Source organism: Emys orbicularis, chromosome 4 (genome assembly GCF_028017835.1).
Source record: "Emys orbicularis isolate rEmyOrb1 chromosome 4, rEmyOrb1.hap1, whole genome shotgun sequence".
Classification (NCBI taxonomy): Eukaryota; Metazoa; Chordata; order Testudines; family Emydidae; genus Emys; species Emys orbicularis.
Genome location: NC_088686.1, coordinates 137,596,925 through 137,608,947, shown reverse-complemented (window position 1 = coordinate 137,608,947; position 12,023 = coordinate 137,596,925).

Genomic DNA, 12,023 nt, shown 5'->3' with positions numbered 1-12,023 from the left:
GTGATGAGGAGGGTGAGGTGGCCAATGGGCTGGTGTCTCAAAGGTGCTTAGCTAATGTCAAGGGTCAGGGCCTGTAGCAGAGCCAGCTCTGGGTAATCTGATGAGCACAGCTGGCTTGCAGTAGGCTGCCTGATTGGCTACCCTGCCTGATTGGCTACCCTGCCTGATTGGCGGCAAGAGTCAGCAGACCAGCTCTTAAACCCAGCAGCCGTTTGGTGGCTGCTCAAAGCATTCGCCCACGGCTGTGATAATTTCTGGGCGTGCTTGTTCCCAGCCCTGTTCCTGCCTCGGACCCAATCCTGCTCCTGCTTTGCCTCGTCCAGCTCTGACCCTTGGCTCCTATTCCCAACTTTGGCTCTGACCCATGGCCTCTGGCATCTGACTCCAGTTCTCACCCTGGGCTTCTATTCCTGGCTCCCAACTCCTGTGCTAACCGCTAGGTGTGACTCTCACTCCAACCAGTCGGCATGACCGCCCACATCGGACAACGAAGAGGAATAGGGTGAAAGCAATTGTGCAAAATCTGCTTACTTATGAAACCTATAAGCCTGTGGAGGGACCTCCTAAGGGAAGCAGGGGAAGCCTCGTGTGGGCCATTTGTGGGCGTGAGGCATGAGAATGATGAGACTGCAGGGCACTGTCCCATCTTGTCGACACCCGGGCTAGCTCCCCTTGTGGTCAGGTGGTGCTGTGGCTGCACAGCCTGTGCCAATGACGCAAGTTCACGGTTACATCTGTAGCCAGCAGTTTATGGTGTGGAACTCGTATCCTGCTGTCCCCTCCGTTGTCAGTGCCATGGGGACTGGCAGGGCTGCCAATTGCCTGCCTCTGGCTCCTTGGCCTTCTTCCTGTACCACCCCCACAACTGAGGCAGGCTAGAGCCAGCAGGGATTAAAAAGATGGGATGGGGGAGGCTGCGGTGCTAGTGAATGTGGCTGCTGGTGCTTTGAAGTTGGGGTTATAGGCTGAACCAGGCTCTCTTCAGAGCCCCTCTGATGCAGTCCCACACCCTGTCCTGGAGCTTCCAGTGTGTGGCTGCTGGTACGGACCAGCCCATTCCTGCTCCTGCTGTCTCTGCAGAAGCTGCTGTGGCTGGGGGCCGTGCGAGGAGGCGTCGCTTCTGGCTCAGGCAGTGGCTGGGGATGTGGCAGCCATCGCAGGGTTCCAGAATATTTTGCTGTTGGCGAAACAGACAGAATCAGTTTCACAGCCCGGCTTGTGCTGATTTGCCTTCTAGCCAGAGCCCTTTTGAGAGGAGGGTGGAATGGATGTGGAAAGGTAGGGTCACTGCCCTCTGAATGCAGGGGGGCTCCTGTTTTAAAGCAGGTGGGGAGCCTCTGTATACCGCATGATGGACCATGTTGGGTGTCTTCTACATCCCCTGGCCAGAGAAATCACTGTATATTCCAGAGCTCCTCCCATGCTCAGCCTGCACATCCCATGTGGTACAGCGGCACCTCCTGAGATCAGAGCCCCAGTATGCTAAGTGATGTACATCCATGTGCAAAGAGCCGGCCCGTGCCCTAAGCAGCTGATGGTCTATACAGACAAAGGGTGGGGTTCCTGTCCTTGACAGATGGGAACAGAAAGATGAAGGGACTTGCCCAAAGTCCCCTGGACACGGTTAGAGTTTGAACCCAGATCTCCTGGGAACAGGAGATCTCATAGTTCAGGGTTTCAGCTGGCCACCAGCAGGGGTCAGGAAGGGAATTACCCCCCACCCCCCATGCAGTGTGGAAGGGCTTTTTTTAATACTTCCTTGGAAGCAGCAGGGATGGCCATGGCTGGAGAGGGGACGTCGGGTGGGGTGGGCCAGGGCTCCCAGGTGCTTGGCTGGCTGGTTCTCGTTCACACGCTCAGGGTCTAGCCAATCGCTGGGTGTAGGCTTGGGAAGGAATTTCCCCCCAGGTCAGAATGGCAGGGACCTTGGAGCTTTTCGCCTTGCTCTGCAGAGTGGAGTGTGGGTCACTTGCTGAGATCATCTGGGTCTGGCTCACTCAATTCCTTGCCATTGCAGGGGCCTGGGGCACTAGTGCATCTTGGTCCCTCTTGTTCTGTCCCTGTGACGCAGCCATCTGGTCACCTATGGGCTGGGATACGTTGGTCTCCGACTGGTTGGTGGGGGCAGTGTGCAGATGCTGGTGGCCTGTGATGTAGAGGGGGCCAGACGGGATGAGCTCATGGTCACTTTGGGCCTTGAACTCTATGACTCTGACTCCTGCACCCAGCCCAGTGCTTTACCCTGCTAGCCCTTACCAGCTGTGTGGATGGCGCTAGTCCCCTTGGTGCATGCCAGTGTGCCCCGTCCCATAGAGTGCTGTTTGGTAACCTCCCACTATGCCTTCTCTTGGGATATGCTCTGTTTACTGAGTGATCTTTGACTTACCCCTCAGCCCTGCTACTGGGCCTTCGAGCCAAAGCTTGATTCCTGCCAAAGCCCCTCCCCCAGCAGCCCTCAAACATTATCCCCATATTACAAAGGGGGGAAACAGAGACAGCAGGAGGCCATGACCCCAGGCAACCATCTTTGGCACAGCTAGGAAGAAAGCCCAGTTGTAGACATGTGAGTGCTAAGTACATTAGATATACTGTGAGATGAGCATTGGCCTGCTAAACCCAGGGTTGTGAGTTCAATCCTTGAGGGGGCCATTTAGGGAACTGGGGTAAAAATCTGTCTGGGGATTGGTCCTGCTTTGAGCGGGGGGTTGGACTAGATGATCTCCTGACGTCCCTTCCAATCCTGATATTCTATGATTCTATCTAGCTTCCCTGTTCTCTCTCCCCACCCTCAGCCCTCCTCAACGGCGCAGGCTGGCAGAGCAGAGGGGCATGGCCAGGCCTTGGCAATGGCTCTCCAGAATAAATCAGTGGGCTGGCTCTGGTAGGGGCAGGGATGCACTCTGTCCCCTTAGCAGGTGAGGGAGGGGTTAGTAAAATAAGCCCTTAAATCTCCAGCTTGTGGCTGTGTTAAAAGCAAGGCTAGGCCAGGCTGGCATGACCTCCTCACACTCCAGCACGGCTGGGTCAGCGTGGTGGTTAGTTTGGGAGCTTTCTCCGTGGGCCGGGAACTCTAGGGCTGGATTCCAGGAGTGGCTGCATGCATGCTGCAGACACGCACCTGTTTTTCTTGTGGAGTTCAGGGCTCAGAAGAGCGGGAGGCAGTGGTGCCTAGGATAAGGGTTCTGTGATCAGGTTCTTCCCACAATGCCCCTCAGTCCTGACCCACAGGTCTCCCTCAGTCCAGTTCTGGGCTACATGCACACAGCTCTGCCAGCACCCCTCTGTCCCAAGCGGCAGGCCCAGTGCCGGGCTCCTCACAGACTGCTCTGTGGATGCTCCTCAGTCAGAACCTGCAGCTCCTCCACTTCCGTTCCAGGACTGCTCCCTCCTCCTGCTCTGCCCATATGCCTCACTCCCACTCGCAGCACCTTGCGCTGATCCTGCCCGGCCCACTCGTGCTTTGCCAATGCCCTTGAAGCCTGACCTGCTGTGTCTGCACCAAGTGCCCATTGCAGGCCCGCCACAGCACCCTGGTGAGGGGCTGCACGCCTGGCCTCCAGCTCTCTGCAATTCCAGCCACGGCCTCTTTCTCAGCCGAGATTGCCAGTGGTGCCAAACTCCGGTTTGGGCAAGTGCCCAGCAGGGGACTTCTGTCTCTTGGGATCGTGCTCTGTGGCCCAAGGCAGGGCTATGAGCGCAGTGTCTGGCTCTCAGGGCTGGGATTTGTTTCTCACTGAGATCCGAGGGACGCTCTTCCAGCAGCTGGCTCCACTCCCTGCACCCCTCGCTGCCTCTCTCAAACTGCTGGCAGAACAAGGAGCCTGGCACTTCGCAGACTGAATGGAAAGATTGACGGTCTTTGCAACTGGGTATCTTCCAGCTCTGCGATCGCTCGAGCTCTAATCCAGCCGGAATATGGAAGAAATGGGAGTGGCTGGACGGGGAACCAAGGGCCAGCTTGCGGGGGAGAAATTGGCATTTTGGGGCTGCTGGAATGGAATTTCCCTCGCTCCCTGCCAAAGCGACCCCCGGACATGCTTGTTTTTCTCTTCTTTCCATTCAGCTTCATCTGACACACCTGGTGCAGGAGGGAAGCTGCCCCAGGCTGCATGTTACGGGGTGTGTCCATCTCATGCATAGCATGCCCCTGCCCTAGCCTGCAGCACCCTGCAGGGGTGTATCCCCGTCCCAGCTGCATCTTGCCTCCTCAGTGGCTGTCACTCCTGCCCGTACCACCTCTTGCTTTGATCAGGACCTGCTGCCAGGATCATGCTCTCCCCCTTCTCCTTGATGCACCCCAGCCCTCACTGGCGAATTGCACCTTCAGGGCCAGCATTTCCCTCCGCTGCCCCCGGAACCGTCACCGTGATGCTGTCGGCTGCAAGGTGGGGCTCCCGGCACGGTGCCCCCAGCCATGCTCCATCAGTGCCGCGGCCCGTGTGCACCGGCGAAGGGCCCTGCCCTGGCTGTGGAGCTGCTGCGCAATGATTGATGGTGGCCGGCTTCTTGGGATGGTGACGGTAGATGTTGGTTTAGTTCAGCAGTTGCCTGTAAAGGAAATTAGCTGGCGGAGTAAAGAACGGCCCGAGACAAGCCCACCCCTAACCAAGTGCTTGAGGGTTGTTACGAGCAGGGACATCGATTGCCAAGGGACAAGGGGGGCAGTTGTTCCCCGACCTTTGTTTGCCCCTTCCCCAATTTTTCACCCTCCCCCAGCCTTTGCAGGATATAATCAAATCCCAGGTAATGTTCTATGTGCTGACAGCTTTGCCCCCAACCAAATTTTTCTGAGACCACGCCAGGGCAGGAGAGGCCTGGAAACCAGAGCTTAGAAGGATGCTAGCAGTGTATAAAGGCAGTGTGTGTGGGGAGGTCCAGTTCCTAGTGATAAAATAGGCCAGACATTTGTTTTCAGAAGCTGGTGGACGCTGCTCACCACTGGCCACAGACGCCATCGGGGTCTATTCCAGCTGGACCTGCTGGGTAAGCAGGGTGCTGTGGCCCAGGCTGGGATTCCACCCCAGGAAAAGTGCCAGCACGAGGAGTGCACTCAGAGAGACTAGCCAGGGGACCGAGGGGGGGGGGGGGGTGCAAGGAGCCCTGTAGCTGTCACAGGCCCCACTTGCTTCCTCTCTCTGCCCTGCTGGCTGACTTGGCTCTTCTTCCTTCAGCTGCTGGGACAGGAAAGATCTTCTCGTTGGGTTCTGCCCCAGGCCGTCCCAGCCCAGACCCCTGTCTGGAGCTGCTCCCAGCCCCGGGGTATGTGTGTTAGATGCCATGACAGAGCCTTGTGACTCGCCCGTTGGCAGGGCGTTCGCCAGTGCAGGCTGCAGAGGAGGCCGAGGAGTTGCAATGGCTCTGAGCTGCTCTGCGGTAATTTGGCAAGGGCTCCAGTTCTCTAACAAGCAGCAGTTGGCTGCCTGGGGACGCCGAATGCAACTGGCCAGAACATGCCAAGGCTCCTGGGATGCTGGGGGGGGGGGGGGAGGGCGGTAATTATCCCTGCGCTGGAGGGAACTGGGGCCTAGAGTGCCTGGAAGAAACATCCGAGCTCAGCATTAAGCAGGGCTAGGCCAGGGAATCACAGAAGGCTCCTAGGGGAGGATCAGGGCTGCTTTGTTTTCCCCAAGGGATGCTCATAGATCAGCTGGGCCGGGGACCTTAGGACCAGGCATAGATGCTCAGGATAGGGCTGGAAGCAGGTTCCCAATGTATTTGGGTCCCGAAGAGGCTGGGCTGTGGTTGTGAAATGCTTTGGATCCAGGTCTTGTTATATCAAAGCTCTGGGGATCAGTTGAACGATTTTGGGTTTGGGGCCAACTCCTGTTTCCCAGCCACCAGAGCTGAGGGAAGCCAGGCGAGATCTGTTAGTTTCTTGAAACCTGAGCAGCCAGATTCCCTGGCTCCAGGCAAATCCCCTGGGGCAATCCCTTCCTGGAGCTGTTTCCAGCCCCCAGACAGTAGGATGGCCTAGCTGAAGGTTTGGGGACAGGTGGGTCAGGTTCAGCAACTGATCCGGGAGCAGGCTTTTGAGCTGCCTCCTAAAGGGTCTGCACAGATGAACATCCCCAGCCACAGACCCCACACCCTTCCTTTCCCCTCCCCTGGGCCTTGGAGGGAAAAGCAAGTGCGCCCCATTCCATCCCTATCTCCAGCCTCACAGCTGCTTTGGCGGGTATCCTGCAGCTTCCAGGGGTGCCATCAAAGCCAATGGAGTCTGTGAAGTACTGAGGGATGTCAGCCTCCTGGACGCACATTGCTGTGGGTTGGAGACACACAGCCTGTTCCCTTTGTGTGGGATGGGGGTCTCTGGAGTTTGGGGGTACACAGCCTGTCCCCTTTGTATGGGATGGGGGTCTCTGGAGTTTGGGGGTACACAGCCTGTCCCCTTTGTATGGGATGGGGGTCTCTGGAGTTTGGGGGTACACAGCCTGTCCCCTTTGTATGGGATGGGGGTCTCTGGAGTTTGGGGGTACACAGCCTGTCCTCTTTGTATGGGATGGGGGTCTCTGGAGCGTGGGGGTACACAGCCTGTCCTCTTTGTATGGGATGGGGGTCTCTGGAGCTTGGGGGTACACAGCCTGTCCCCTTTGTATGGGATGGGGGTCTCTGGAGTTTGGGGGTACACAGACTGTCCCCTTTGTATGGAATGGGGGTCTCTGGAGCTTGGGGGTACACAGCCTGTCCTCTTTGTGTAGGATGGGGGTCTCTGGAGTTTGGGTGTACACAGCCTGTCCCCTTTGTGTGGGATGGGGGTCTCTGGAGTTTGGGGGTACACAGCCTGTCCCCTTTGTGTGGGATGGGGGTCTCTGGAGTTTGGGGGTACACAGCCTGTCCTCTTTGTGTGGGATGGGGGTCTCTGGAGTTTGGGGGTACACAGCCTGTCCCTTTTGTGTGAGATGGGGGTCTTTGGAGCTTCGGGGTACACAGCCCATCTCCTCTCAGTCTGGGTGGATTGCTGGAGTCTTGGGGTGAGCTCTGCAGGGGCGGGCTGGGAGGAAGGCTAATGGGAAGCAGGTGGAGGCTATACAGCCAGCCAGCCCCTCCTAGGCTGGTTAACGGGGGACAGTTCCAAGTGATGGGGATGCCCTGACGGGGGGAAACCTGTCAGGTTCCAGATAAGGCTGAGAAGCAGGTTCTGGGATTACCATTAATATTCATTAAGTGTGAACCCGGCGGTTGTAAAGTTAGCTCTGTTCATTTAGCTGTCACTGCGCAGAGAAATATGAGCTGTTCCAGAGCCATGCTGGAGCTTGGCCAGGAGCAAGGCCTGGCCCCTCACCTCCTTTCTAGCATGGAGCCGGTGCCAGGGAGTTTCTGCTTAGCCGGAGACACTCGAGCTGCCTTGATTTCTTCCTCGCTGGTTTGTCATCTCTGCTCACTAGAGACAGGGCCTGGACTCCAGATTCACACCACTACCCCCCGGTGGGATGGTCCAGGTTAACAGCAGTCACTTCTCAGCTACCAGACATGCACGCAACAAGAGCGCACCCCTGTTCCCAAGAGCTTAGTTGAAATGGACGAGGCTGCGTTGTCGTCCCCCTCTTCCAAAGGGGGAAACCGAGGCACAGAGTGATTCAGTGAGTTGCCTGGGGTCCTAGAGGGAGTCTGGGAGAGCTGGGAACTGAATCAGGGTTTCCTGAGCCCTTACCTTAACCATGAGGCTACCCTCCTTCTCCATCTAGATCCGTGGTCTGAGCTCATCTCTGCTGCGCGCCCAACACAATGACGATCTTGCGTTCCGGGGACTCCCAGACGATTCCCTGCGCCGAGGCTGCGTTCACCGATGGGCCCAGGGTGGCACCCAGCCGCTAGATGAGAGGAGGAGGGGAGGAGGCGGATGACTTTTCACGAACATTTGCACTCCCGTTCGCACCTTCCCGACTGGGCGGCCGCGTGTGATTCCCACTGTGCCCGATAGAATTTGCACGTAGGTGGGCTCGCCCTGTTCTGTGCTGCTGCCCTGCGCGTGGGGGCCGCTCTTCTTCTTCCTGCGTGTGGCCGGGTCAGGAGGGGAGCACGTGTGAGGGGGGAAAAAAACTTCTCTAACGATGGGAAGGGGCCGATCGGTCGCTGCTCGGCCGAAACAGGAGGAGAAACTCTAAAAGCAGCTCTGCCCAAAGTGGCAGCAGCCTGCCAACACTTGCATGGCTCCAAAGGGGGTCTGATCTACGCCCACGAGCTTGTAATGAGATGTGTTAATCTGAAGTGCAGAAGGAGATTTCCTTCTTGGATTGAGAGTCACCCAACTCCACTAGAGACACCCCCCGAGGGCTGGAAGCTGCTGCTTCTCTCTCCCCCCTGGTTGGAGCTAAGCTGCTGATGCCGCCCGTCCACAGCTGCTTTGAGTTTCTGCAGCGTTCCAGGCAGAGCTTTTGTGTGTTGGAGGCTGGGATGCATAAACGGCTTTTAGGGAGATTGGAGATGATTCAGACGGTTATTAATTCTTGGAGTCGGGCCTAAGGCACTCAGCCCGCTTCTCCCTGCTGAATTCCCTAGCCCGGCCGAGATGAAATAGCCCCGCTCTCCAAATTATCCAGCTCTGAGCTGGTCAGGGAAGGTTAGGTGCTGTCCATCTGGTACAGATCATGAATCCATCCGGGCCTCCGGTAATGGGGAGGAGAGGGCCCCTTTGTCTTCCACGGGATGTGCCAGGATACGGAGCCCCCGGATGTGCAACCGGGATCCCAGGGAGTGTTTAACCCAGCGGTTCTCAAACTGTGGGTCGGGACCCCAAAGTGGGTCATGATATTTTAATGGGGTCACCAGGGCTGGCGTTAGACTTCCTGGGGCCAAAATCGAAGCCCGAGGGCATCAGCCCTGGGCAGCGGGGCTCGGGCTTCGGCTTCAGCCCTGGGCGACAGAGCTCAGGTTACAGGTCCTCGGCCCGGGGCCGTAGTCCTTGGGCTTTGGCCCCCCAGCCCGGGGCAGCAGGGCTCGGGCAGGCTCAGGCTTCAATCCCCCTTCCTGGGGTTGTGTAGTTATTTTTGTTGTCAGAAAGGGGTCGCGGTCCCCATACGTGTCACCAAGGGCCAGTGCTGAGCCAGGGTTAGCACCCTGGAGAGCAGGGCCGGCTCCAGGCACCAGCTTAACAAGCAGGTGCTTGGGGCAGCCAAGGGAGAGGGGTGGCACCTCCGGCAATTCGTGGGTGGCAGGTCCCTCACTCCCTCTAGGGCAGGTGGGGCGGCAGGTGGGGCCGGGGAAGTATCCCGGCCCAGAACATTGGTGGAGCTGGGCCCCTGGGCCCTGAATATTCCTGGAGCACAGGCACCACGGGCCCATATAACTCGCCGCCCCTGCCTGTAACCACCGTGTGCAGCAAAGGCCTGATCCAAAGCCCCCTCATAGATTGTCACCTGGGGTTTTACCACCATCTTGTCTGACCCTGGTGGTTCAAAGGCCCCTCGACACCAGCGTTTGCCCCATTGCTAATATGCCGGGCCACTGGCTCTAAAGCTACGCGCACCTACCACCCTCACTAACACATTCACCTCCCTCGGCCAACGCTGTAGCAGCCGAAGCCGGGAGAATAGCTGGTTTCTCTCTCCACTAGCTGAACTGAAAATGTCGAGACCATATTTGGAGGAGCAAAATGTTTTGTTGCATTTAGTGGTTATTTTAAGCCTTTTCAAATAATAGAATAAAACTGAAGGAAAATTTGAAATGATGGGGCGTTTTGAATCAAAAAGAGTGAGTGTGTGTGTGTCTTTTCAACCAGGAAAAATCAGCACAAATTCATGGAATGTTTCGGTCGACCTCAATCTGGATTTTTTTTGGTGAAAAACGTTTGAGCTGAAAAATATTGTCCAGCCCTCTTCATGGGGTCTAGATGGGCGTGTTCACACTGCATTGTAAACCTGGGTGTACCGTTGCGGCACCCAGATCTCACAGCCATGCTAACATGTCCATACTGTGTTACACAGACTGTCTGACTTGGATCTATGGCTTGACCTGTGCCCACACTGCACAATGACAGGGCTTGGACCCCAGGCACAGCAGGACTCGAGATCTGACCCACCCTGCTAGCAGGGTCCTAAAACCCTAGTCTTGAATGCTGGTTGACCCAAGTCAGGCTGATTTCTGTGTGGATTGAAGTGGGGGGCTTGGGCTCAAATCTGAGTCTGGGCTTAGTGTGTAGTGTAGACATAACCTGTGTGGCCCCGGCCACCTCTACAGGGGAACAGAGTGCCGCATTGAGTGGATTATGCTGCCACCACTGGAGCTGCACCAGGAGTGAATTAAGCATCTGAATTTCCCTAGTGCAGATGTATAATAGTGTGTATTACCTGATCCAAAAAGGAAGTGAGTCGGTTTACTGCTGCCATCAACCGCATCTGGTCCTTTACTTCCAGCTGGAGAGAGACTGGTCCTTAATGTCTAAAAAGGCCCCAGTTTAATCCCTGTGCTGTGCATGGTGGTGGTTGTCTCGGAAAAACAGTACAGAAGTGGAGTGATAGTCCCACTGAAATGCAAGGACTTTCACTTGACTTCATGGTACTCTGGGCTCCACAGGACTGGAGTTCCTCACAAGTGGGTGCTTCTGTCTCTGGGTGTCATTTTTCTTAATTTATCTTCAGCTCTTTTAATCTCTCCTAATCCAGCCAAGGTCCCTGCTCTGAAATGACGGCGATCTCTCCAAGCCAAGGTATGGAAAGAATCTTCTTTACCTGGCCTGGAAGTCCAGACCAGCCTACAGAGTGAAGCAGCACATTTTGGGATGGAAGGGTGGATTTGGGATTAAGGGTCTGGCCTGGGACTCAGGGGATCTGGGTATAATTCCCAGTTCTGCCACAGACTCACTGCGTGACCATGGGCAAATCACTGACGCTCCCTGGACCTCAGTCCCCATTGATAAAGTTGGTGTTTGCATTACCCCAGTCATGGACCAGGACCCTGTTACGCTAGGTGCTGTACAAACACCGAACAGAGTGATGGTCTCTGACCATAGAGCTGACAATCTAAGTAATAGAAATGTCCTTCCTCCCAGTTGATTTAGAGTGCAATAATCTCTTCAGAGGCAATCTCTTACTATGTGCATGTGCTGTGCCTGGCACAAGGGGGCCCTGATCACTGGTAGGTGGGACTGTAGTGATTTATGTTCAATGGAAGGAATAATTTGGGTGTGAGGGGGTGTCAGGACTTCTGGGTTCTGTTCCTGGCACTGGCTTGCTGCCTACCCTTTGGGTGTGTTGCTTCCCCCTCTTTATGCCTCAGTTTCCCCCATCTCAGTGCTACAGATGGCCAGAGGTTTGGTATTTATTGCCCGTGTTTCTCCTTGCCGCACAGAGTGATTGGCCAGGCCTTGGCTAGTGGTGCCGGAAGAGATTCAGTTCCTTGAGTGACCTTGTATTTCCCCCCAAAAGGGAGAGATTGCCGGGGGGGGGGAGGGGGGAGGGTCAGGGGGCTGCTGATCTTGGAGAAATGTGGTTGTGTTTATTGGGAAACGGAGCCCCGTGCAGCTTGAATTTATTCCCCTGGTAAAGCCTGCCGGGGTCCTGGCAAGATAAGGTAGGATTGAGTAGTTAATGCTGCAGAAACCACAAGAAAGAGCTCTGGCTTTCATCTCAGCCCAGAGGCTCAGGTAGCGGCAAGGGGAAGCAGACAGGCTACCGGGAGCATTTCTGACACACAAATCCGTCAGGGGGGCTCTGTCCTTGTGAATTGCAGCTGCAAACGACAACTCCAGCCCAGGCCCACTGCACTTCCTTGCGGCATTTTAGTCAGTGGGCCGGGTCCTTCCCCGTCTCCTGCCCTTTCCCGTCCGACTCCCGCCAAATTTCCTTTGTCAGTCGAACTCCTGGCCTGGCTCTGCTGACTCTGGGCCCCGAGGTCCTATGGAGAGATGAGCAAAATGGAAGTGGTGCCTGTATGCGCCTCACCTCCCTGCCCCTGTCCAGCGGGGTTACGTAGGAAATGGAATGCTGGCCTGGCTCCCAGACCTCTGTTCTGACCACTGCTTTCCAGGTCCGGAAATAGCTCCCAGAAGTCCTAGTGTTAGAGCAGGGGGCTGGGAGCTCAGATTC